The sequence below is a fragment of the Tamandua tetradactyla genome, chromosome 2, assembly GCF_023851605.1.
Source record: "Tamandua tetradactyla isolate mTamTet1 chromosome 2, mTamTet1.pri, whole genome shotgun sequence".
Taxonomy (NCBI): Eukaryota; Metazoa; Chordata; class Mammalia; order Pilosa; family Myrmecophagidae; genus Tamandua; species Tamandua tetradactyla.
This window is the reverse complement of record NC_135328.1, coordinates 134,661,535-134,687,387: the sequence shown is the minus strand read 5'-3', so window position 1 is coordinate 134,687,387 and position 25,853 is coordinate 134,661,535. Positions and strand designations below refer to the sequence as shown.

The following is a 25,853-nucleotide window of genomic DNA, read 5'->3' as shown; positions in this document are numbered from 1 at the left end:
GGAAATCTGTTGGGATTTGGAATGAAGATTGTAGGAAGTTTGTTTATATTTTATATGAGCTAGAAAAATAAGAGTTAAAAACATAACTTTTCTAATATATTTATTGACAATACATGTACATAACTCATAAATACATCCAAGTGAATAATATGGTAAAAGTATTTTTTGTAATTGAGTTCCTACAGAGTATAAGATAAAATTAAGTCTAGAATAGGCATCCCTTACAATCATTTGCTTTATGCTGTTTAGAGTAAATAGTATAAGAATAGATTTCTTGTATATTTTCTATAAAACCTAAGTATGACCTTCAGATTGAACAGAGATGTCTTGTTACAGACAGTATCATTCAAGAACATCACTGTGGAGTTAACCCAGGAGGAGTGGTAGCTCCTGGGACCTGCCCAGAGGACCCTGTACAGAGATGTGATGCTAGAGAACTACAGCCACCTTGTCTTAGTGGGTGAGCATGTTTGCATGACTTACCTGTATACCTCTCTATAGAAGATATTTCCTTTAAATTTTGCCTTTACACCTGTATACTTTATTTAGAGTTTATGTTAAATATTTAGTTAAATATTTAGTCTTTTCTTTCAGGAGTCTAAAGTAACTGAACATTCTTAGGACTGGAGTGTTTGAAAGCAATGGGAAGTTTACATGAGACCTTCACGTTGCTGCCTTGGAAGCTTTGTCTTCTTCCACTTTTGGAAACCAAAAGGCTCATTTAGCTGACCTAAGTTCTCAGTTGTTCCCATTTCAAACCAGAGGTGGTTTTGAAGTTGAAACAAAGAAAAGGGCTGTGGTTGTTAGAGGAACAATTCTCAAACTAGAGTTACCCAGGTAGGTTACTGAGCAGTGCCAGACAGAATCCTGCAGATGGAAGGAGACTTCAGAAAGTTAACTCTGAAGTGAACACCTTTATTTTCCAGAATTATTTTTAGAAGGCCAAAAGATACAAAAAGCACCAAAAGAATAGGCTTGGCTATGTTAAAATTAAGAATTTTGTTCATATAAGCTATCATTAAATAGGTGAAAAGAAAAGCCACAGAGTGGCAGAATGGGTTCAAGTAGCCTAGAAAGGATAAGCATCCTGAAATTATAAAGAACTTCTGTAAGTGAATGTGTGAAAAAGGTAGGCAACCCAAGTAAAAATGAGCAAAAGAGTATGAACTGGAACTTTCAGTGAAATCTGAATGGCCTTGAATACATGTTCAGTCTCATTAATTTTCAGGTAAATGTGAAATAAAACAGGGAGCTACCCAAGAGATGAGATTAACGAATCCAGCAATGCCAAGTGCTGGTGAGAGGTAGAATATGGGAGACCCTCATGCAGTGATGGTGGAAATATAAACTGGTAGAGCCACTTGAAGTCAGGATGATATTAGCAGGTTAAAATGAAGTTATGCATAGGTTATTAGGGGGTAGAAATAGGGTAGAGATTGGGTAATTGGGGCTGAAGGGATACAGATTGTGCAACAGGATTGGTGGTAAAAATTCAGAATGGATAGCACAATACTACCTGATGTAGCACAATAATATAAGTACACTGAATGAAGCTGAATGTGAGAATGATAGAGGGAGAAGGGCTGGGGGCACATATGAAATCAGGAGAAAATGTAGATGATAAAGTCTGAGATGGTATAATTTAGGAATGCCTAGAGTGTACAATAATAGTGACTAAATGTACAAATTAAAAAAATGTTTTTGCATGAGGAAGAACAAAGGAATGTCAGTATTGAGGGAGTTGAAAATAGATAGTCATTCATATTTTATAACTTCAACTTCTGTGTGAGGCTAAAGGGAGAAATGTTTATTTGGTGCAAAGTTTATATTTTGACTAGTGCACTTCCTAATTTAACTTGTATGGTCAATTTAATTGAACACCATAAGTACATGGAACCTTGAATAGGGCATGAGATTTTGTTGGTTTGTCCAGGTTAGTGTGATGCCCCGATAAATCCCAGAGTGATATGAACAGTGAATAAAGAAGTATTCACAAAGACCCCTTGGAATGGATGGAATGGGGAGAAAGGGGGAAAATTCAACTTCCCCATTTGAAAAATTCCTGATATTCTCACAAGCAGTGGGGACAACCAAATCAATAGGCCAAGACTTTGATCTTAGGGTTTACCCCAAAGAAACTTATCCCTGAAAGGATAGGCTAAGCCTAGTTAAAATAGGTCTAAGGGTCACCCCCAGAGAAACCCTTTTGTTGCTCAGATGTGGCCTCTCTCTAAGTCAACATGGCAATAGAATTCACTGCCCTCCCCCCACTACTTGGTATGTGAGTCCCAGGGATATAAACCTTCCTGGCAACATGAGACAGAAATCCTGGGATGGGCTGGGACTTGGCATCAAAGAATTGAGAAAACCTTTGTGACTAAAAGGGGGAATAGAGAAATGAGACAAAATTAAGTGTCACTGGCTGAGAGATTTCAAACAGAGTCAAGAGGTTATCCTGGAGGTTATTCTTACACATTATGTAGATATCCCCTTTTTAGTTTATGAGGATTAGAGTGGCTAGAGGAAAGGTCCTTAAACTGTAGATCTGTGTTCCAGTAGCCATGTTTCTTGAAGATAATTGTATAATGATATAACTTTTGCAATGTGACTGTGTGATTGTGAAAACCTTGTGTCTGATGCTCCTTTTATCAAGGGTATGGACAGACGAGTAAAAAATATGGATGAAAAATAAACAATAGGGGGAACAAAGGTTAAAGTAAATTCAGTAAATTGAAATACTAATGGTCAGAGAGAGAAGTAAGGGGTGTGGCATTTGTGAGTTTTTCTTTTTCTTTCTTTTGCTGGAGTGATGCAAATTTTCAAAAAAATGATCATGGTAATGAATACACAACCATATGATGATACTGTGAGCCATTGATTGTACACCATGTATGGAATGTTTGTATGTAAAGAATGTATGTTTTTGTGTACATGTAAAAACAGGAAAATAAAAACAAAAAAAACCTTACCAAAATTGACACAGAAGAATTAAAATATCTGAATGCCCTAAACAATAATTTTTAAAAGTTATGCATACCATATAGTCATTCAATGCTTTTCCTAACTGTATAATCTGGAAAAAGTCATGATTATACTCTCTAGGATGCATAAAATAATACTTAGGGCATTATTTTTTATAATTGCCAAACATTGGTTTATTAACAGTAGATGGGAGAAACAGTGATATTCTTTATGGAATATTAGGCAGCTACAGAAAAACTTGTTAAATGTTTAGAAACATACTAAACAAAAGAAACCAAAAGAATATGCCTATATGGTTACATTTATGTAAAGGTCAGAAACAGACAAAATTCAACTGCATTTTTAGAAATTCGTATGTTAGTCATGAAATATAAGGAAAAGCAAAGATCAAATGACATGAATATTAAGGAGTGGTGAAATTTCAGCATAAAGAAGTTGTGATCAGGCAAAAATAGTAAATACAAGTTTTTACAGAGCCAATCATGTTCTATTTCTTGACTTAGTTTATAATACTATATTAAAAATTATTTAGCACTTGTAATGCCATATTCCATAAGAGTTTTATGCAGATGTGTATTACATTTCACACCTAATAAAGACATAAGAGATGGACCAAAAGTGACAGATGATATTTGTAACACATATAACTGAAATAGGCAGGCATTTAGAATGCATAAATAGTTGAAACTTTCCTTAATTTTCCTATGATAAGGACTTCATGATACCCCATTTAAAGTTGCACTCCTCACATCCAGAACTTCATGTCTTCCCTCCTCCACTTTATTTTTCTCCAAACCCATTCTCACATCTAATGTAACATAAATTGCTGATATATATATATATATATATTTCCCCCCGAATGGGCAGGTACAAGGAAGCGAACCCGAGTCTCTGGCATGGCAGGTGAGAACTCTGCCACTGAGCTGCCATTGCCACCCTGCTTATATATATATTATTGTGTCTCTATGTACTCTCATATAAGCCCTAGGAGGATAAGTATTTCTCTATATTTTCATTAATGTTTCATCCCCATTGTACTTGAAAATATGCTCATCACACATTCAGAAATCAGCAAATAGTTTTTGAAGTTGAACATCATACAAGTTATTTCATAAAGTAAATAATTAAAATGGAAAATGGGCAAAAAACAGATCAGACATTTTTCAAAGGTAAAGTTCAAATACCGAACATGCATATTCATTTCTTATTAGTGATCTGGCAGGTGTAATTTCGTATCATGAATTATGAATTTATATACCCAACAAGTTGTCAAAGAGTAAGAAGGCTGACTCTACCCAGAGAGTGATAGTTTGGTGTAATGTCATAACAGGAACTTCACAAGGCAAACCGCAGTATAAATTGGCACAGTACCCTGGAGAAGGAGGTGGGCATTACACTTAAAGTGAATATATTCATTCTGTATCCAGCAGTTCCAATCCCTAGCTTACATATTCTAGAAAAATCCTACTCTATATGTTCACCAGGAAAAAGGATGTCAAGCTCAACAATACTTGTAAGAATAAAAACTAGAAATGATCTGATATACTCCTACAGTGTTGATTAAAAATCAGTCCTATTTCCATATAGGATTATTGAATTCGCCTTTTGAAAAACCATTCCATTTCTGGTGTATTGCATTCCTGCAGCTGGCAAAACAGAACCGATGTTGGTGCCAGAGAGTGGGGTGCTGCTGCTGCAGTTTGCAAACACCAAAGATGTTGGAATGGCTTTTGAAACGGATGAGGGAAGGATGTGGGCTAATTGTGAGAACCTTGACAGAGAAGGCCTGGAATGTTCTGAAGAAACTGTTGGTGGAAATGTGGCCTCTAGAGTTACCTCTGATGAGGCCGTAGACAGAAAAGAGGCATGTGCGATTGCAAACTCGAAGAAAGGTAATCCTTGTTTTCCTATAGCATTTAGTCGGGTGGAATGGACGAGTGGCTTTGTCTGGAAGGTAAATTTCAAATGCCATGAACTTGGATATTTAGCATGAGAGATCTCCCCATGAAATGTCAAAAGTGCAGCCTGGTTTCTCCTGACATTATCGTCAGATGTGACCGGGGAGAGATAAGCTGAGGCCTGAACTCTTGGCTAGCAAGAAACCAGAAGTTGATGTTCTGGGAAAGTGTGGGCTTCCCGGAAGGCAGACACCAGAGAATAGTGCACCCTGTGAGGACAGAAGCAGTCAGTGTTTTCTGAGAAAGCCAGGATTGGGCCAGGAGTTCTCCAGGGAGGGTTTGTGGACATGCTGTCTGTCTGATGGGTATGATCCAAGGCTACTGCCTTGAAAGCCAATGAGAGGGCTGTGGGACCTGTAGAAAGGGAGCCACTGCCAGTCTGGACTGAGGGGTTCAGAGGAGGGACAGCATGGAAGAAAACTGAGTTCAGAGGCAAAAGCTTGGAGGCTGAGTTCTGAAGTCAAGAAGCCTCAGGCCAGGAGAGCGGACACACCCAAGCCCGTGGAGAAGAGTAAGTTTGCCCCAAAGGCCAAGGATGGGCCTTCCACCTGGTGGCAGTGAAAGCATCGTTCTGCCTCAGGCCTTGCAGAGAGTGAAGCACATTCCCTGGGGTTTGGGGAGTGCCTGACTACAGCCACATGGTGGGGTGAGCATGTGCCGCAGAGATGGCCCAGAGCCAGGGTGCCGCAGCCATGCTGGGAGAGGGTGGTGCCAAGAAAAAGGTGTTCTCCCCAGTGTCCCAGAAGGTTCCCTTTGTTGAGAGGCAGACCTGTGCAGAGGCCTTTGTTCAAGGTGGGCCTGCTGCTTTCAAGAGGCCCACGGATGAATGACTGTCAGACCTGAACATCCGATGGACTGTGTCCTGCAGATTTTCGAATCTGCTTGGGTCCTGTGTCCCCAGTGTTCCCTCCACCCTATTGAACTGCATATGGGTATCCCAGAACTGTTCCTCCTTCATCTGTTGGCAGCAAATGACTTGTCTTGGGTTTTTAGAGGTCCAAAGCCAGGGTAATTTTGCCTTTCAGAGACCGTGCCATAATGAACTTTGGAAGGACGTTGTTCATTTCTCACTTTGTATGTCGTGTTGGTTGTTAGCGAAGTGCTCTGAGGTTCCCTGATACTGTTCTGGAATGAATGAGTTTTGCACATGGGAGAAACAGATCTTTTTTAGGGTCCAAACGGTGAAATGTGCTGATTTGAAGGAAAGCGTATCCCCTAGACAAGCGGTGTTCTAATTACAATCCCATTTCCAAAAGGCAAAATCATCCCCATCCTGTACACTATGTTTCAAACTGGAGTCAGATACTCTCCCTGCAAGTGTGATTTAATCAAGCATTTTTGTTTAACTCGATTAGGTGGCAACATGACTCCAGTCATTTCCGTGGGTCTTGGTATGGTTCTGGAGCACTGTGAAAGAGGAAGCATTTTGGAGAATGAGAGACACACAGAGAGCAGAACAGAACGACCTGGCCACAGGAAGCAGAGACCACCAGCCAGCGACTTTTGGAGAAGAAGAAGGAACATGCCTCCCAGGGAGCCACCTGAAACCGGAAGCCAGGAGAGAAAGCTGGCAGATGATGCCGTGCCCACCGTGTTTCCGTCCAGACAAGAGAGGCACCCTGACCGTGTTCACCATGTGCCTCTGCAGACGAGAGAGAAAGTCTGACCGTGTTCACCATGTGCCTTCTCACTTGAGAGAGAAACCCTGCTCTTAATCGGACTCCTTGATCCCCAAGGTAACTTTCCCTGGATGCCTTCGATTGGAATTGCTGTAGACTTGTTTTAATTGGGTCATCGGCTCGGCCTTAGGATGGTCAACTGGTAACTTATGGAATTTGCCTTTTGAAAAACCATTCCATTTCTGGTGTATCGCATACCTGCAGCTGGCAAAACAGAACCGATGTTGGTACCGGAGAGTGGGGTGGTGCTGCTGCAGTTTGCAAACACAAAAGATGTTAGAATGGCTTTCTAAACGGATGAGGGAAGGATGTGGGCTAATTGTGAGAGCCTTGACAGAGGAGGCCTGGAATGCTCTGAAGAAATTGTTGGTAGAAATGTGGCCTCTAGAGTTACCTCTGATGAGACCGTAGACAGAAAAGAGGCCTGTGCGATTGCAGACATGGCAGAAAGGCGATCCTTGTTTTCCAATAGCATGTAGTCAGGCGGAATGGCCTAGTGGCTTTGTCTGGAAGGTAGATTTGAGATGCCACGAACTTGGATATTTAGCATGAGAGCTCTCCAGATGAAATGTCGAAAGTGCAGCCTGGTTTCTCCTCACGATCTCGTCAGATGTGACTGGAGAGAGATAAGCTGAGGCCTGAACCCTTGGGTAGGAAGAAAGGAAAAGTTGATGTTCGGGAAAAGTGTGGGCGTCCAGGAATGGAGACGACAGAGAGTAGTGATCCCTGTGAGGACGAAACCAGTCAGTGATTTCAGAGAAAGCCAGGATCGGACGTGGAGTTCTCCAGGGAGGGTTTGTGGACACGCCGTCTGTGTGATGGGCATGATGCAAGGCTACTGCCTTGAAAGCCAACGAGAGGGCTGTGGGACACTGTAGAAAGAGAGCTTCTGCCAGCCTGGACAGTGGTTTTCAGAGAAGGGACACCGTGCAAGAAAACTGAGTTCAGAGGCAAAAGCATGGAGGCTGAGGTCTGAAGTCAGGAGGCCTCGGGCCAGGAGAGCGGACACCCCCAAGCCCGTGGAGAGGGTGAGTTTGCCCCAAAGGCCGAGGATGGGCCTTCCACCTCGTGGCAGTGGAAGCGTCATTCGGCCTCAGGCCTTGCAGAGTGTGGGGCCCATTCCCTGGTGTTTGGGGAGTACCTGGATGCCAACACATGGTAGAGTGGGGTTGTGCGGCAGGTATGGCACAGGGTCACGGTGCCGCAGCCATGCTGGGAGAGGGTGGTGCCAAGAAAAAGATGTTCTCCCCAGTGTCCCACAAGGTTCCCTTTGGAGAGAGGCAGACCTCTGCAGAGGCCTTTGTTACTGGTGGGCCTGGTGCTTTCAGAAGCCCCACGGACCGATGAGTGTCAGACTTTGAAATCCAATGGACTTTGTCCGGCAGGTTTTCGAATCTGCTTGGGTCCTGTGTCCCCATGTTCCCTCCACCCTGTCGGACAGCACATGCGCATCCCAGGCCTGTTCCTCCTTCATCTGTTGGCCGCGGATGACTTGTCTTGGGTTTTTAGAGGTCCAAAGACAGAGGGTAATTTTGCCGTTCAGAGACCATGCCATAACGAGCTTTGAAAGGACTTTGTTCGTTTCTCACTTTGTGTTTCATGTCTGTTGCTCGCGAAGTGCTCTGAGGTTCCTGATACGGTTATGGAATGCATGTATTTTGCACATGGGAGAAACAGGTCCTTTTTAGGGTCGAAACGGTGAAATGTGCCGATTTGAAGGGATGCGTGTCCCCTAGACGAGCTATGTTCTAATTTCAATCCCATTTGAAAAAGGCAGAATAATTCCCATCCAATACTGAATGTTTGAAAGTGGAATCAGATCCTCTCCCTGCAGGTGTGATTTAATCAGGCGTTTTTGTTTCACTCATTTAGGTGACGGCATGACTCCAGTCATTTCAGTGGGTCTCGGTATGGTTCTGGAGTCCTGGGAAAGAGGACACATTTTGGAGCATGACAGATGCAGAGAGAGCAGAGCAGAACGACCTGGCCACGAGAAGCAGAGTCCAACAGCCAGGGACTTTTGGAGAAGAAGGAGGAACATGCCTCCCAGGGAGCCTCCGGAAACCAGAGGCCGGGAGAGAAAGCTGGCAGATGACGCCGTGCCCACCGAGTTTCCATCCAGATGAGAGAGGCACCCTGACCGTGTTCACCATGTGCCTCTGCAGTCGAGAGAGAAAGTCTGAGTGTGTTCCCCATGTGCCTTCTCACTTGAGAGAGAAACCCTGCCCTTCATCGGCCTCCTTGATCCTCAAGGTATCTTTCCCTGGATGTCTTCGATTGAAATTGCTATAGAATTGTTTTCATTGGGTCCTTTGCTCGGCCTTGGAACTGTCAACTAGCAGCTCATTAAATTGACCTTTTGAAGAACCATTCCGTGCCTGTGTATCGCATTCCTGCAGCTGGCAAGGCAGCACCAATTTTGGTAGTGGAGCGTGGGGTGCAGTTGCTGCAGTTTGCAAACACCAAAGATGTTGGAATGGCTTTTGAAACAGATGAGGGAAGGATGTGGGCTAATTGTGAGAACCTTGACAGAGAAGGCCTGGAATGTTCTAAAGAAACTGTTGGTGGAAATGTGGCCTCTAGAGTTACCTCTGATGAGCCGTAGACAGAAAAGAGGCCTGTGCGATTGCAGACCGACAGAAAGGTGATCCTTGTTTTCCAATAGCATGTAGTCGGGTGGAAAGGCCTAGTGGCTTTGTCTGGAAGGTAGATTTGAGATGCCACGAACTTGGATATTTAGCATGAGAGCTCTCCCGATGAAATGTCGAAAGTGCAGCCTGGTTTCTCCTCACGTTCTCATCAGATGTGACCAGAGAGAGATAAGCTGAGGCCTGAACCCTTGGGTAGGAAGAAAGGAGAAGTTGATGTTCGGGAAAAGTGTGGGCGTCCAGGAACAGAGACGCCAGAGAGTAGTGCTCCCTGTGAGGATGGAACCTGTCAGTCTTTTCAGAGAAAGCCAGGATCGGACGTGGAGTTCTCCAGGCAGGGTTTTTTGACATGCCGTTTGTGTGATGGGCATGATGAAAGGCTACTGCCTTGAAAGCCAATGAAGAGGGCTGTGGGATAGTGTACAAAGAGAGCCACTGCCCGTCTGGACTGTGGGTTTCAGAGAAGGGACACCGTGCAAGAAAACTGAGTTCAGAGGCAAAAGCATGGAGGCTGAGGTCTGAAGTCAGGAGTCCTCGGGCCTGGAGAACGGACACACCCAAGCCTGTGGAGAGGGTGAGTTTTCCCCAAAGGCCGAGGATGGTCCTTCCACCTCGTGGCAGTGGAAGCGTCATTCGGCCTCAGGCCTTGCAAACAGTGGGGCCCATTCCCTGGGGTGTGGGGAGTGCCTGACTGCCACCACATGGTGGGGTGGGCTTGTGCCGCAGAGATGGTCCAGAGCCAGGGTGCCGCAGCCATGCTGGGAGAGGGTGGTGCCAAGAAAAAGGTGTTCTCCCCAGTGTCCCACAAGGTTCCCTTTGGAGAGAGGCAGACCTCTACAGAGGCCTTTGTTACGGGTGGGCCTGGTGCTTTCAGAAGCCCCACAGACCGATGACTGTCAGACTTTGAAATCCAATGGACTTTGTCCGGCAGGTTTTCGAATCTGCTTGGGTCCTGTGTCCCCATGTTCCTCCACCCTGTCGGACAGCACATGGGCCTCCCAGGCCTGTTCCTCCTTCGTCTGTTGGCTGCGGATGACTTGTCTTGGGTTTTTAGAGGTCCAAAGCCAGAGGTAATTTTGCCGTTCAGAGACCGTGCTCTAACGAGCTTTGAAAGGACTTTGTTCGTTTCTCAGTTTGTGTTTCATGTTTGTTGCTCGCGAAGTGCTCTGAGGTTCCCTGATACGGTTATGGAATGCATGTATTTTGCACTTGGGAGAAACAGGTCCTTTTTAGGGTCGAAACGGTGAAATGTGCCGATTTGAAGGAATGCGTGTCCCCTAGACGAGCTGTGTTCTAATTTCAATCCCATTTGAAAAAGGCAGAATAATTCCCATCCAATACTGAATGTTTGAAAGTGGAATCAGATCCTCTCCCTGAAGGTGTGATTTAATCAGGCGTTTTCGTTTCGCTCATTTAGGTGACAGCATGACTCCAATCATTTCAGTGGGTCTTGGTATGGTTCTGGAGTCCTGGGAAAGAGGACCCATTTTGGAACATGACAGATGCAGAGAGAGCAGAGCAGAACGACCTGGCCACGAGAAGCAGAGTCCAACAGCCAGGGACTTTTGGAGAAGAAGGAGGAACATGCCTCCCAGGGAGCCTCCGGAAACCGGAGGCCGGGAGAGAAAGCTGGCAGATGACGCCGTGCCCACCGAGTTTCCATCCATATGAGAGAGGCACCCTGACCGTGTTCACCATGTGCCTCTGCAGACGAGAGAGAAAGTCTGAGTGTGTTCCCCATGTGCCTTCTCACTTGAGAGAGAAACCCTGCCCTTCATCGGCCTCCTTGATCCCCAAGGTATCTTTCCCTGGATGCCTTCGATTGAAATTGCTATAGACTTGTTTTCATTGGGTTCTTTGCTCAGCCTTGGAACTGTCAATTAGCAGCTCATTAAATTGGCCGTTTGAAACACCATTCCATGCCCGGTGTATCGCATTCCTGCTGCTGGCAAGGCAGCACCGATTTTGGTAGCGGAGCGTGGGGTGCAGCTGCTGCAGTTTGCAAACACCAAAGATGTTGGAATGGCTTTTGAAACAGATGAGGGAAGGATGTGGGCTAATTGTGAGAACCTTGACAGAGAAGGCCTGGAATGCTCTGAAGAAACTGTTGGTGGAAATGTGGCCTCTAGAGTTACCTCTGATGAGGCTGTAGACAGAAAAGAGGCCTGTGCGATTGCAGACCGGCAGAAAGGCGATCCTTGTTTTCCAATAGCATGTAGTCGGGCGGAATGGCCTAGTGGCTTTGTCTGGAAGGTAATTTTCAGATGCCATGAACTTGGATAATTAGCATGAGAGCTCTCCCGATGAAATGTCGAAAGTGCAGACTGGCTTCTCCTCACGTTCTCATCAGATGTGACCAGAGAGAGATAAGCTGAGGCCTGAACCCTGGGTAGGAAGAAAGGAGAAGTTGATGTTCGGGAAAAGTATGGGCGTCCAGGAACGGAGACGCCAGAGAGTAGTTCTCCCTGTGAGGATGGAACCTGTCAGTCTTTTCAGAGAAATCCAGGATCGGACGTGGAGTTCTCCAGGGAGGGTTTTTTGACATGCCGTCTGCGTGATGGGCATGATGCAAGGCTACTGCCTTGAAACCCAATGAAAAGGGCTGTGGAATAGTGTACAAAGAGAGCCACTGCCGGTCTGGACTGTGGGTTTCAGAGAAGGGACACCGTGGAAGAAAACTGAGTTCAGAGGCAAAAGCATGGAGGCTGAGGTCTGAAGTCCGGAGGCCTCGGGCCTGGGGAACGGACACACCCAAGCCCATGGAGAGGGTGAGTTTTCCCCAAAGGCCGAGGATGGTCCTTCCACCTCGTGGCAGTGGAAGCGTCATTTGGCCTCAGGCCTTGCAGACAGTGGGGCCCATTCCCTGGGGTGTGGGGAATACCTGGCTGCCACCACATGGTGGGGTGGTCTTGTGCCACAGAGGTGGCCCAGAGCCAGGGTGCCGCAGCCATGCTGGGAGAGGGTGGTGCCAAGAAAAAGGTGTTCTCCCCAGTGTCCCACAAGGTTCCCTTTGGAGAGAGGCAGATGATGAGATGGGATGACCAGATGGACGATGAGACAGGATGACGAGATGTGATGATGAGACTGGATGGTGAGACGAAATGGGATGATGAGACGGGATGACGAGGTGGACGATGAGACAGGATGATGCGATGGTATGATGAGACGGGATGAGGAGACGACGCAGACAATGAGACAGAATGATGAGATGAGATGAGATGATGAGACGAGACAAGATGAAACGATGAGATGAGACAATGAGACAAGATGATCAGATGAGATGATGAGATGGGACAATGAAATGATGAGACATTGAGATAAGACAGTGGGATGAGACATGGAGATGAGACGGGAAGACGAGACGGGACGAAAAGATGAGATGAGATGATTTCATGGGATTATGAGAGGAGATGATGTGATGAAGCAAGACGATGAGACGAGATGAGATGATGAAATGATGAGATGAGATGACTAGACGAGACAGTGAGAAGAGATGACTACATGAGACGATGACATGGGATGACGAGACATACAATGAGACCAGATGACGAGATGGGAAGATGAGATGGGATGACAGACTAGACAGAACAATGTGACAGAATGACGAGATAGGATGAGACAACGAGACGAGACAAGATGTGATGATGTGATGAGATGATGAGATGAGACGATGAGATGAGATGATGAGATGGGATGAAGAAATGATGAGACAATGAGACAAGATGGTGGGATGAGACAAGGAGACGTGACAGGAAGACCAGATGGGAAGATGACATGGGTCGACGAGATCAGATAAGTCAGAGAGATGGGATGAAGAGATGAGACGATGTGATGGATCAAGATGATGAGACGAAATGTGATGACTCGACAATGAGGTGAGAAGATGAGACTATGAGATGAGAAGATGACGAGATGATGAGATGGGATAATGAGACATGATGAGACGGGATGAAGAGATGGGGTGATGGGACCGGATGATGAGACGTGACAGGAGAATGAGAGAGAATGAGGAGATGAGAAGAGATGATGAAACGAGAGAAGATGAGATGATGAGATGAGACGATGAGACGGGTGATGAGATGAGATGATGAAATGTGATGAAGAAATGATGAAAAAATGAGATAAGATGATGGGATGGGATATGGAGAAGAGATGGGAATACAAGACCGGACAATGAGATGAGATGAGATGGTGAGATGGGATGATGAGGGAAATGATGAGGTGAAGCAAGACGATGAGATGAGATGATGAGACGATGAGATGAGATGACAAGACGAGACTACGCAATGAGACGACAACTTGAGATGATGAGACAGGATGACGAGATGGAGGATGAGAAGGGATGACAAGATGGTATGATGAGCCGGGATGATGAGATGAGATGGATAACAAGAGAGAATGATGAGTGAAATGGGACGATAAGACAAGACAAGATGAGACGATGAGATGGGACGATGAGATGAGATGACGAGGACGGACGATGAAATGATGAGACAATGAGACAAGATGGTGGGATGAGACATGAAGATGAGACGGGAAGGCGAGGGGGACAATGAAGTGAGACGAGAGAACGAAATGGGATGATGAGAAAAGATGATGAGAAGGGATGATATGATGGGATGACGAGATGAGATGGGTCAACGAGACAGTATGATGAGATGAGATGAGATGACGTGACGAGACAAGATGATACGATGAGATGAGATGATGGGACGATGAGATGATGAGATGGGATGATGAAATGATGAGACAATGAGAGAAAATGGTGGGGTGAGACATGAAGACGAGATGAGAAGATGAGACGGGATGACGAGATGAGACGAGACGAAAGATGAGATGATGACAGGAGACGACGAGATGAAATATGATGAGAAGCGATGAGATGATGAGATGATGAGATGAGATGACGAGATGAGATGAGATGACCTCATGAGATGATGAGACAGGAATACGAGATGAATGATGAGACGGGATGACGAGATGGGATGATGAGACGGGATGACGAGGTGAAGTGAGATGGTGAGATGAGATGGGATGATGAGACGAAGAGGTGAGATGATGAGATAAGTCAACGAGATGAGACAACGGCAAGAGATGATGAAACGGGAGGGTGAGACGGATGATGAGACGGAATGACCAGATGGGATGATGAGATGTGATGACGAGACGAGATGTGTCAATGAGACAGAATGACGAGATGAGATGAGATGACTAGCGAGACAAGATGAGATGATGAGATGAGACAATGAGATGGGATGATGAGGTGAGATGAAGAGATGGGACGATGAAATGACAAGACAGTGAGACAAGATGGTGGGATGAGACCTGGAGATGAGACGGGAAGACGAGAAGGGACAACGAGATGAGATGAGACGACGAGATGGGATTATGAGAGGAGATGACGAGATGAAGCCAGATGATGCGACGAGATGAGATGATGAGATGATGAGATGAGGTGATGAGACGAGACTGCAAGATGAGTCGATGACATGAGATGATGAGATGGGATGATGGGACAGAGGATGAGACGGTGTGACGAGATGGCATGATGAGACAGTATGACGAGACAAGATGGGACAATGAGACAGAATGAAGAGATGAGATGAGACGATGTGACGAGACAAGATGAGATCATGAGAGGGGACAATGAGACGGAAAGATGAGATAATGAGATGGATGATGACATGATGAGATAAAGAGACAAGACGGTGGGATGAGACTTGGAGATGAGAAGGGAAGACGAGACGGGATGAGGAGATGAGATGAGATGACAAGATGGGATGATGTGAGGAGATGATGAGATGAAGTGAGACAATGAGACGAGATGAGATGATGAGATGATGAGATGACCAGACGAGACCACGAGATAAGACAATGACATGATATGATGATATGGGATGACGACACAGACGATGAGAAGGTATGACGAGATGGGATGATGAGATGGAATGACGAAATGAGCCGGGACAATGAGACAGTATGACGGGATGATATGATATGACGAGACGAGAAAGATGGGATGTAGAGTGTGACGATGAGATGGGATGATGAGATGAGATGATGAGATGGGACGATGAAATGATGAGACAATGAGACAAGATGGAGGGATGAGACATGGAGACGAGATGGGATGATGAGATGGGATGACGAGATGAGACAAGACAACGATATGGGATGATGAGAGGAGACAATGAGATGAAGTGAGACGATGAGACAAGATGACATGACGAGATGATGAGATGAGATGATGACATGAGACTATGATGAGACAATGACATGACATGATGAGATGGGATGATGACATGTACGATGAGACGGTATGACAAGATGAGATGATGAGACTGGATATGAGATGAGACGGTACAACGAGACAGAATGATGAGATGATACGAGACGATGAGACAAGACAAGATGAGACGATGAGTGTGAAGATGAGACGGGACGATGAGATGAGATGATGAGATGGGACGATGAAATGATGAGACAATGAGACAAGACAGTGGGATGAGACATGGAAACGGGACGGGATGATGAAATTGGATGACGAGATGGGACGAGGTGAAGAGAGGCGATGATGAGAGGACAGGACGAGATGAAGCGAGACGATGAGATGACATGCTATGACAAGACTATGAGATGAGATGAGGAGACGAGATTACGAGATGAGATGACTACATGAGATGATGAGACGTGATGAGATGGGATGACGAGATGGGATGATGAGATGAGATGGGACAATGAGACAGAATGATGAGATGTGATGAGATGATGAGACGAGATGAGATGAGATAATGAGAAGAGAAAATGAGACAGGACGATGAGATGAGATGACGAGATGGGATGATGAAATGAGACAATGAAACAAGACTGTGGGATCAGATATAGAGACGAGACGGGAAGACAAGATGGGACCATTAGATGAGAAGAGATGACAAGATGGGAGGATGAGAGGAGAAGACGAGATGAGGAGATGATGAGATGAGATGACAAGACGAGACTACAAGATGAGACAACGTCATAAGATGATCAGACGGGATGACGAGACGGACTAAGAGATGGGATGATGAGATGGAATGATGAGATGGGATGATGAAATAAGATGGGACAATGAGACAGAATGATGAGATGAGATGAGACGATGAGATAAGACTATGAGACGGGACTATGAGAAGAGATGACAAGATGCAACAATGACATGACAAGACAATGAGACAAGATTGTGGGATGAGACATGGAGACAAGATGGGAAGACGAGACGGGATGACAATATGAGATGAGATGATGAGATGGGATGATGAGAGGAGATGATGAGATGAAGCAAGAAGATGAGACGAGATCAGATGATGAGATGTTAAGATGAGATGACGAGACGAGACTACGAGATGAGACGATGATATAAGATGATGAGATGGGATGGCGCGACAATCAGTGAGACGGGATGAAGAGATGGGATGATGAGACAGGATGATGAAACGAGATGGGAAAACGAGACAGAATGATGAGATAAGATGAGACGATGAGAAGAAACAAGATGAGATGATGAGATGAGACAATGAGATGGGACGATGAGATGAGATGAGCAGATCGAACGAAGAAATAAGATTATGAGACAAAATGGTGGAATGAGACATGGAGACGAGATGGGAAAAAGAGACAGGAAGATGAGACAGGACAACAAGAAGAAGTGAGATGACAAGATGGGATGATGAGACTGGATGATGAGACGAGACAGGACGAGACAGAATGACGAGATGAGATGAGATGATGAGATGAGTCAAGATGAGACGATGAGATGATATGAAGAGACAAGACGATAAGATGAGATGACGAGATGTGACGATGAAATGACGAGACAATGAGACAAGACGGCGGGATGAGACATGGAGACGAGATGGGAATACGAGACGGGACGATGAGAAGAGACAAGACAATGGCATGGGATGATGAGAGGAGAGGACGAGATGAAGCCAGACGATGAGATGAAATGCGTTGACGAGACGATGAGCTGATGAGTCGAGACCATGAGATTAGATGACGACATGAGATAATGAGTTGGGATGATGAGACATACGATGAGACGGGATGAAGAAATGGGATAATGAGACAGGATGACGAGATGAGACAGGAAAATGAGACAGAATGACTAGAAGAGATGAGAAAATGAGACGAGACAAGATGAGACGAGATGAGATGATGTGACGGGATGATGAGAGGAGATGACGAGATGGGATGATGAATGATGAGACAATTAGACAAGATGATTGGATGAGACATGGAGAAGAGACGGGAAGATGAGACGGGATGACGAGATGAGACAAGATGACGAGATGGGAACATGAGAGGAGATGATGTGGTGAAGTGTGACAATGAGATGAGATGAGTTGACAAAACGGTCAGATGAGATGACGAGACGAGATTACGAGATGAGGTGATGACATGAGATGATCAGACAGGATGACGAGACCGATGATGAGATGGGAAGATGAGATGGGATGATGAGATAGGGGGATGACAAGATGAAACGGGAAAATGAGACAGAACGATGAGATGAGATGAGATGACGAGATGGGAAGATGAGATGAGATGACGAGACGGCATGATGAAATGATGAGACAATGAGACAAGACAGAGGGATGAGACATGGAGATGAGACAGGAGGATGAGTACGGACGAAGAGTTGTTATGAGACGATGAGATTGGATGATGAGAGGAGATGACAAGATGAAATAAGACAATGCGACAAAATGAGATGATGAGATGATGAGATGAGATGACAAGACGAGATGTCGAGATGAGATGACGACATGAGATGATGAGATGGGATGATGAGACAGATGATGAGTGGGATGATGAGATGGGATGATGAAAAGGGATGACAAGACAAGACGCAACAAGACAGAATGAAGATATGAGATAAGACGATGAGACGAGACAAGATGAGATGATGAGATGAGGTGATGAGATGAGGTGATGAGACGGGACGACGAGATGAGATGACGAGATGGAATGATGAAATGACGAGACAAATAGACAAGATGGTGGGATGAGACATGGAAATGAGACAGGAAGATGAGACGGGACAAAGAGATGAGATGAGACATCGAGATGGGATGATGAGAGGAGAAGATGAGATAAAGCGAGACAATGAGACAAGATGAGATGATGAGATGATGGGATGATGAGACATGACTACGAGATGAGATGACGACATGAGATGAGAAGGGATGATGAGAAGGACGATGAGATGGGATGATGAAATGGGATGGTGAGATGGGATGATGAGACAAGATGGAACACAAGACAGAACGACGAGGTAAGATGACAAGACGAGCCAAGATGAGATGATGAGATGAGAAGATGTGACGGGACGATGAGATGACATGACAAGATGGGACGATGAAATTATGAGACAATGAGACAAGATGGTGGGATGAGTCATGGAGACAAGATGGGAAGATGAGACGGGACAACAAAAAGAGACGAGACGACAAGATGGGACGATGGGAGGAGATGACAAGATGAAACGAGACGATGAGATGAGATGAGAATGCGACACAATGAGATGAGATGATGAGATGAGACTACGAGATGAAACGATGACATGAGATGATAAGACAGGATGAAGAGGGGAGATGATGAGAAGGGATGATGAGACGAGACACGACTATGAGACAGAATGGTGAGATGAAATGAGACAATGAGATGAGACAAGATGAGACAATGAGATGGAGTGATGAGACGGGACGACAAGATGAGATGAGATGTCGAGATGGGATGAGGAGAGGAGACGACGAGATGAAGCAAGATGATGAGACGAGATGTGATGACGAGATGATGAGATATGACAAGAGGAGACTACGAGATAAGATGACTACATGCGATGATGTGATGAGTTGACGAGATGAGACTACGAGATGACACGATGACATGAAATGATGAGATGATATGACAAGATGGATGATGAGACGGAATGATGAGATGGGATGATGAGATGGGATGATGAGACGACACGGGACAATGAGACAGAATGACCAGATGAGATGAGATGACCAGACAGGACAAGATGAGACGGTGAGATGAGTCGATGAGACAGGACAATGAAGATAATAAGATGAGATGGGATGATGAAATGATGAGACAATGAGACAAGATGACAGGATGAGACATGGGGATGGGACGGGAAGATGAGACAGGACGATGAGATGAGACGAGATGACAAGATGGGATGATGAGAGGAGACGATGAGATTAAGCGAGACAATGAGATGAGATGAAATCACGAGACGATGAGATAAGATGATGAGACAAGACTATAAGATGAGAGGATGACATGAGATGAGCAAGGATGATGAGATGGACGATAAGACAGGATGATGAGATTGGATGATGAGACGGGGTGATGAGACGAGACGGGACAATGAGACAGAATGACGAGATGAAATTAGACGACGAGATGTGAGATGATGAGATGTCATGATGAGATGGGATGATGAGATGAGATGACAAGCTGGGATGATGAAATGACGAGACAATGAAACAAGATGGTGGGAAGAGAAATGTAGACGAGACTGGAATACAAGAAGGGATGATGTGATATGAAACGATGAGATGGGATGATAAGAGGAGATGACGAGATGAAGCGAGACAGTGAGACAAGATGAGATGATGAGATGATGAGGTGAGATGAAGAGATGAGACAATGAGATGAGAGGACGACATGAGGTGATGAGAGGGGGTGATGAGATGGATGATGTGACGGAATGATGAAATGAGATGGGACAGTGAGACAGAATGATGAGATGAGACGACGAGATGATACAAGATTAGACAATGAGATGAATGATGAGACGGGACGATGAGATGTGATGAACAGATCAGACAATGAAATGATGAGACAATGAGACAAGATGGTGGGATGAGACATGTAGATGAGATGGGAAGATGAGACGTGATGAGATGAGATGACGAGATGGGAGGATGAGAGCAGACGAGGAGATGAAGCGAGACGATGAGATGAGATGAGATGAGACAAGGAAATGAGACGATGACATGATATGATGAGATGGGATGACGAGACGAGACAGGACAATGAGACAGAGTAACGAGATGAGATGAGACTATGAGATGAGAGAAGATGAGACAATGAGATGAAACAATGAGATGGGAAGATGAGATGAGATGATGAGATGGGACGATGAAATGATGAGACACTGAGACAGGTTGGTGGAATGAGACATGGAGACGAGATGGGAAGGTGAGATGGGATGATGAGATGAGACGAGATGACAAGATCGGATGATGCGAGGAGATGACGAGATAAAGCGAGATGAGATGAGATGAGACGAAGAGATGCGATGATGATGAGACTGCAAGATGAGACAACGGCATGAGATGTTGGGATGGGATGAGGAGATGGACGATGAGATGGGATGATGAGAAAGGATGATGAGACGGGACCACAAGACAAGACGGAACATGAAGACAGAATGACAAGATGAGATGAGATGCAGTGGAAAGACAAGATGGGATGATGAGAGGAGACCATGAGATGGGATGATGAGATGAGATAATGAGATGGGAAGATGAAATGATGAGACAATGAGAAAAGACGGTGGAAGGAGACTAGAGACAAGAAGGTATGATGAGATGGGACAATGAGATGAGATGAGATGACAAGATGGGATGATGAGGGGAGATGACGAGATGAAGCAAGAGAATGAGATGAAAGGAGATGATGAGATGATGAGATGAGATGACAAGACGAGAATACGAGATGAGAAGATGACCTGAGATGATGAGATGGAATCACAAGATGGATGATGAGATGGGATGACGAGATGGGATGATGGGACGGGATGACCAGACGAGACGGGACCACAAGACAGAATGAGGAGGAGAGATGAAATGACGAGATGAGACAAGATGAGATGATGAGATGAGATGATGAGATGATGATGAGATGTGATGACAAGATGAGATGATGAAATGACGAGACAATGAGGAAAGATGGTGGGATGAGAAATGGAGATGAGAGGGTAAGATGAGATGGGACGACGAGATGACATGAGACAGATGAGATGATGAAAGAAGATGAGATGAAGCGAGATGATGAGCTGAGATGAGATGATGAGACGATGAGATGAGATGACAAGATGAGACTATGAGATGAGACGCCAACATGAGATGATGAGATGGGATGACGAGATGGGATGATGAGATCGGATGATGAGAGGAGATGGGAGAATGAGACAGAATGATGAGATGAGATGAGACAATGAAACGATACAAGATGAGATGAGATGAGATGATGAGACAGGTCAATTAGATGAGATGACGAGATAGGACGATGAAATTTGGAGACAAGGATACAAGATAGTGAGATGCGACATGGAGATGAGATGCGAATACGAGACGGGACGATGAGATGAGGCGAGACGATGAATGTGATGATGAGAGGAGACGACGAGATGAAGCGAGACAGAGACGAGATGAGATGACGAGTTGATGAGATGAGATGATGAGATGAGATGATGACCTGAGATGATGAGATGGGATGATGAGATGGAGGATGAGACGGGATGAAGAGATGGGATGATGAGAAGAGATGACGAGACTAGACGGGACAAGGAAACAGAATTATGAGATGAGATGATAAAAGGTGAGACAATGAGATGAGACGATGAGACAGGACGATGAGATGAGATGATGAAATAGGACGATGAAATGATGAGACAATGAGACAAGATTTTGGGATGAGACATGTAGATGTGACAGGAAGACGAGACAGGATGAGGAGATGAGAGAATCAACGAGATGTGATGATGACAGGAGATGACGAGATGAAGCGAGACGATGAGACGAGATGAGATGATGAGTCAATAACATGAGAGGTGAGACGAGATGACAAGATGAGATGATGACCTGAGATGATGAGATGGGATGATGAGAAGGGATGATGAGACTAGACGGCAAAAGGAGACAGAATGATGAAATGAGATGAAATGATGAGATGAGACAAGACGAGAGGTTGAGATGAGACAATGAGACGGGATGATGAGATGAGATGACGAGATGGGATGATGAAATGATGACACAATGAGATAAGACAGTGGGATGAGACATGGAGACGAGATGGAAGATGAGACGGGACGACGAGATGAGACGAGATGACGAGATGGGATGATGAGAGGAAGTCACGAGATGAAGCAAGACTATGAGACGAGTTGAGATGAGGAGATGATGAGATGAGATGACGAGACAAGACTACGAGATGAGATGACGACATGAGATGATGAGATGGGATGATGAGATGGGTGATGATTCGGGATGATGAGATGGGTTCTTGAGACAGGATGACGAGACGAGGTGAAACAACGAGACAGGATGGCGAGATGAGATGAGACGACGAGACGAGACAAGATGAGACAATGAGATGAGATGATGAGATGGGAAAATGATATAAGATGATGAGATAGGACACTGAAATGATGAGACAATGAAACAAGACGGTGGGATGAGACATGGAGACTAGACAGAAAGATGAGATGCGACAACGAGATGAGACGAGACACTGAAATGGGATGATGAGAGGAGATGACGAGCTGAAGCAAGATGGTGAGACAAGATGAGATGATGAGACGATGAGATCAGATAATGAGATGGGAGGACAAGATGTGCAATTAGATGGAATGGCGAGATGGGATGATGAAACAGGATGATGATAAGAGACAGAACAACGAGACAGAAGACGAGATGAGATGAGGTGATGAGACGAGACAAGATGAGACGAGGAGATGAAACGATGAGACAGGACGATGAGATGAGATGACGAGATGGGAGGATGAAATGATGAGACAATGAGACAAGATGGAGGGATGAGACATGGAGACAAGATGGGAAGAGGAGATGGGACAACGAGATGAGATGAGATGACGAGATGGGATGATGACAGGAGATGAGATGAAGCAAGATGATGAGATTGCATGAGATGACAAGATGATGAGATGAAGAGACAAGACTATGAGATGAAACGACGACATGAGATGATGTGACAGGATGACGAGACGAGACGGGAGAATGAGACAGAATGGCGAGTTGAGATGAGACATTGATATGAGACAAGATGAGACGATGAGATGAGATGATGAGACAGGATGATGTGATGAGATGACGAGTTGGGACGATGAAATGAGACAATGAGACAAGATGGTGAGATGAGATATGGAGATGAAATGGAAAGACAAGATGGGACAATGAGATGAGACCAGACGCCGGGATGGGATGATGTTGGAGGATGACGAGATGAAGCAAGATGATGAGATGATAAGACGATGAGATGAGAGGACAAAACAAGATTATGAGATGAAAAGACAACATGAAATGATGAGATAGGATGAAGAGACGGAGGAAGAGATGTGATGACGAGATGAGATGATGAGATGGGATGACGAAATGAGATGTAACAATGAAACAGAATGACGAGATGAGTTGAGATGACGAGAAGAGACAAGATGAGACGATGAGATGAGATGAGGAGACAGGATGATGAGACGGGACAATGAGGTGAGATGAAGAGATGGGATAAGGAAATGACGAGACAATGAGATGAGACGGTGGGATGCGACATGGAGATGAGGGGAGATGATGAGATGAGATGAGATGATGAGATGGAATGATGAGAGGAGATGACAAGATGAAGTGAGATGATGAGAGGAGATGAGATGATGAAACGATGAGGTGACATGATGAGACGAGACTACAAGTTGAGACAACGACAGGAGATGATTAGACGGGATGATTAGACGATGAGATGGGATGACAAGATGGGATGATGAGACGGGATGAAGAGACGAGACGGTATAACGAGACAGGATGATGAGATGAGATGAGATGATGAGACCAGAAAAGATGAGACAATGCAATGAGACGATGAGACGGGATGATGAGATGATGAGACAATGAAACAAGACTGTGGGATGAGACATGGAGATGAGACGGGATGACGAGATGAGAAGAGACAATGAGATGAAGTGAGATGATGAGATGAGATTAGATGACGAGATGAGAAGATGAGATGAGATGACGACATGAGATGATGAAACGGGAAGCTGAGACATGATGAGACAGGATGATGAGATGGGATGATGAGATGGGATGACGTGATAAGAGGGGACAACGAGACAGAATGACGAGATGAGATGACAAGACAAGAGAAGATGAAACGATGAGATGAGACAATGAGAAGGGACGATGAGATGAGATGACGAGATGGAAGGATGAAATGATGAGACAATGAGACAAGATGGTGGGATGAGACATGGCAACGAGATGGGAAGACGAGACGGGATGATGAGATGAGACAAGATGACGAGATGGGATGATGGGAGGAGACGACAAGATGAAGTGAGACGAGACGATATGAGATGATGAGATGATGGGAAGAGATGATGAGACGAGAATCCGATATGAGTCGACGCCATGAGATGATGGGATGGTAGATGAGATGGATGATGAGACGGGATGATGAGATGGGATGATGAGACAGGATGACAAGAAGAGATGGGACTAACAGACAGAATGACGAGATGAGTTGAGACAACGAGATGAAACAAAATGAGACGATGAGATGGGATGATGAGATGGGATGATGAAATGATGGGACAATGAGACAAGACAGTGGGATGAGACATGGAGACGTGGCAGGAAGACGAGATGGGATGACGAGATGCAATGAGATGACGAGATGGGATGATGAGAGAGGACGAGATGAAGCGAGACAATGAGACAAGATGTGATGATGAGATGAGACGACGAGATGAAACGATGACATGAGATGATGAGGCAGGATGATGAGACAGACAATGAGATGGGATGATGAGATGGGATGATGAGATGGGTTGACGAGACGAGATGGGACAATGAGACAGAATGACGAGATGAGATTTGACGATGAGACGAAACGAGATGAGACAATGAGATGAGATGATGGGATGGGACGATGAGATGATGAGATGGGACGATGAAATGAGACAAAGTCATTAGATGATGAGACGGGATGAAGAGATGGATGAAGAGATGAGATGTGACTACAAGACAGAATGATGAGATGAGATCAGACGATGAGATGAGACAAGATGAGATGATGAGATGAGACGATGAGATGGGACAAGAGATGAGATGATAAGAGAGGTGGTGAAATGTCGAGAGAGTGAGATGAGATGGTGGGATGAGACTTGGAGACAAGACGGGAAGATGAGACGGGATGACAAGATGAGATGAGACGACGAGATGAAGTAAGATGATGAGACGAGATGAGATGATGAGACGATGAGATGACGAGTCAAGACTATGAGATGAGACAATGACATGAGATGATGAGACAGGATGATGAGACAGACGATGAGACGAGATGATGAGATGGGATGAAGATATGAGAAGACGAGATGAGAAGGGACAATGAGACAGAATGACGAAATGAGATTAGACGATGAGACGGAATGATGAGATGTGATGATGAGATGTGATGATGAAATGATGAGAAAAGGAGACAAGAGAGTGGGATGAGACATGGAGACGAGACAGGAAGAC

At 45.1% G+C, this 25,853-nt stretch overlaps 1 long non-coding RNA gene across 3 annotated transcripts; it reads left to right on the top strand.

Moving 5' to 3' along the window:
- Positions 1–270: 270 nt before the first annotated feature.
- LOC143673953 (uncharacterized) lies at positions 271–12,408 on the top strand. 3 transcript variants are annotated; one of them, XR_013170786.1, is made up of 4 exons: positions 271–460; positions 6,296–6,676; positions 8,492–8,872; positions 10,685–12,408. It is a non-coding gene; the product is annotated as an uncharacterized LOC143673953 (long non-coding RNA). The 3 variants fall into 3 exon arrangements; XR_013170785.1 differs by having other exon boundaries at positions 8,492–9,841; XR_013170784.1 differs by lacking the exon at positions 10,685–12,408 and having other exon boundaries at positions 283–460; positions 8,492–9,904.
- Positions 12,409–25,853: the final 13,445 nt, after the last annotated feature.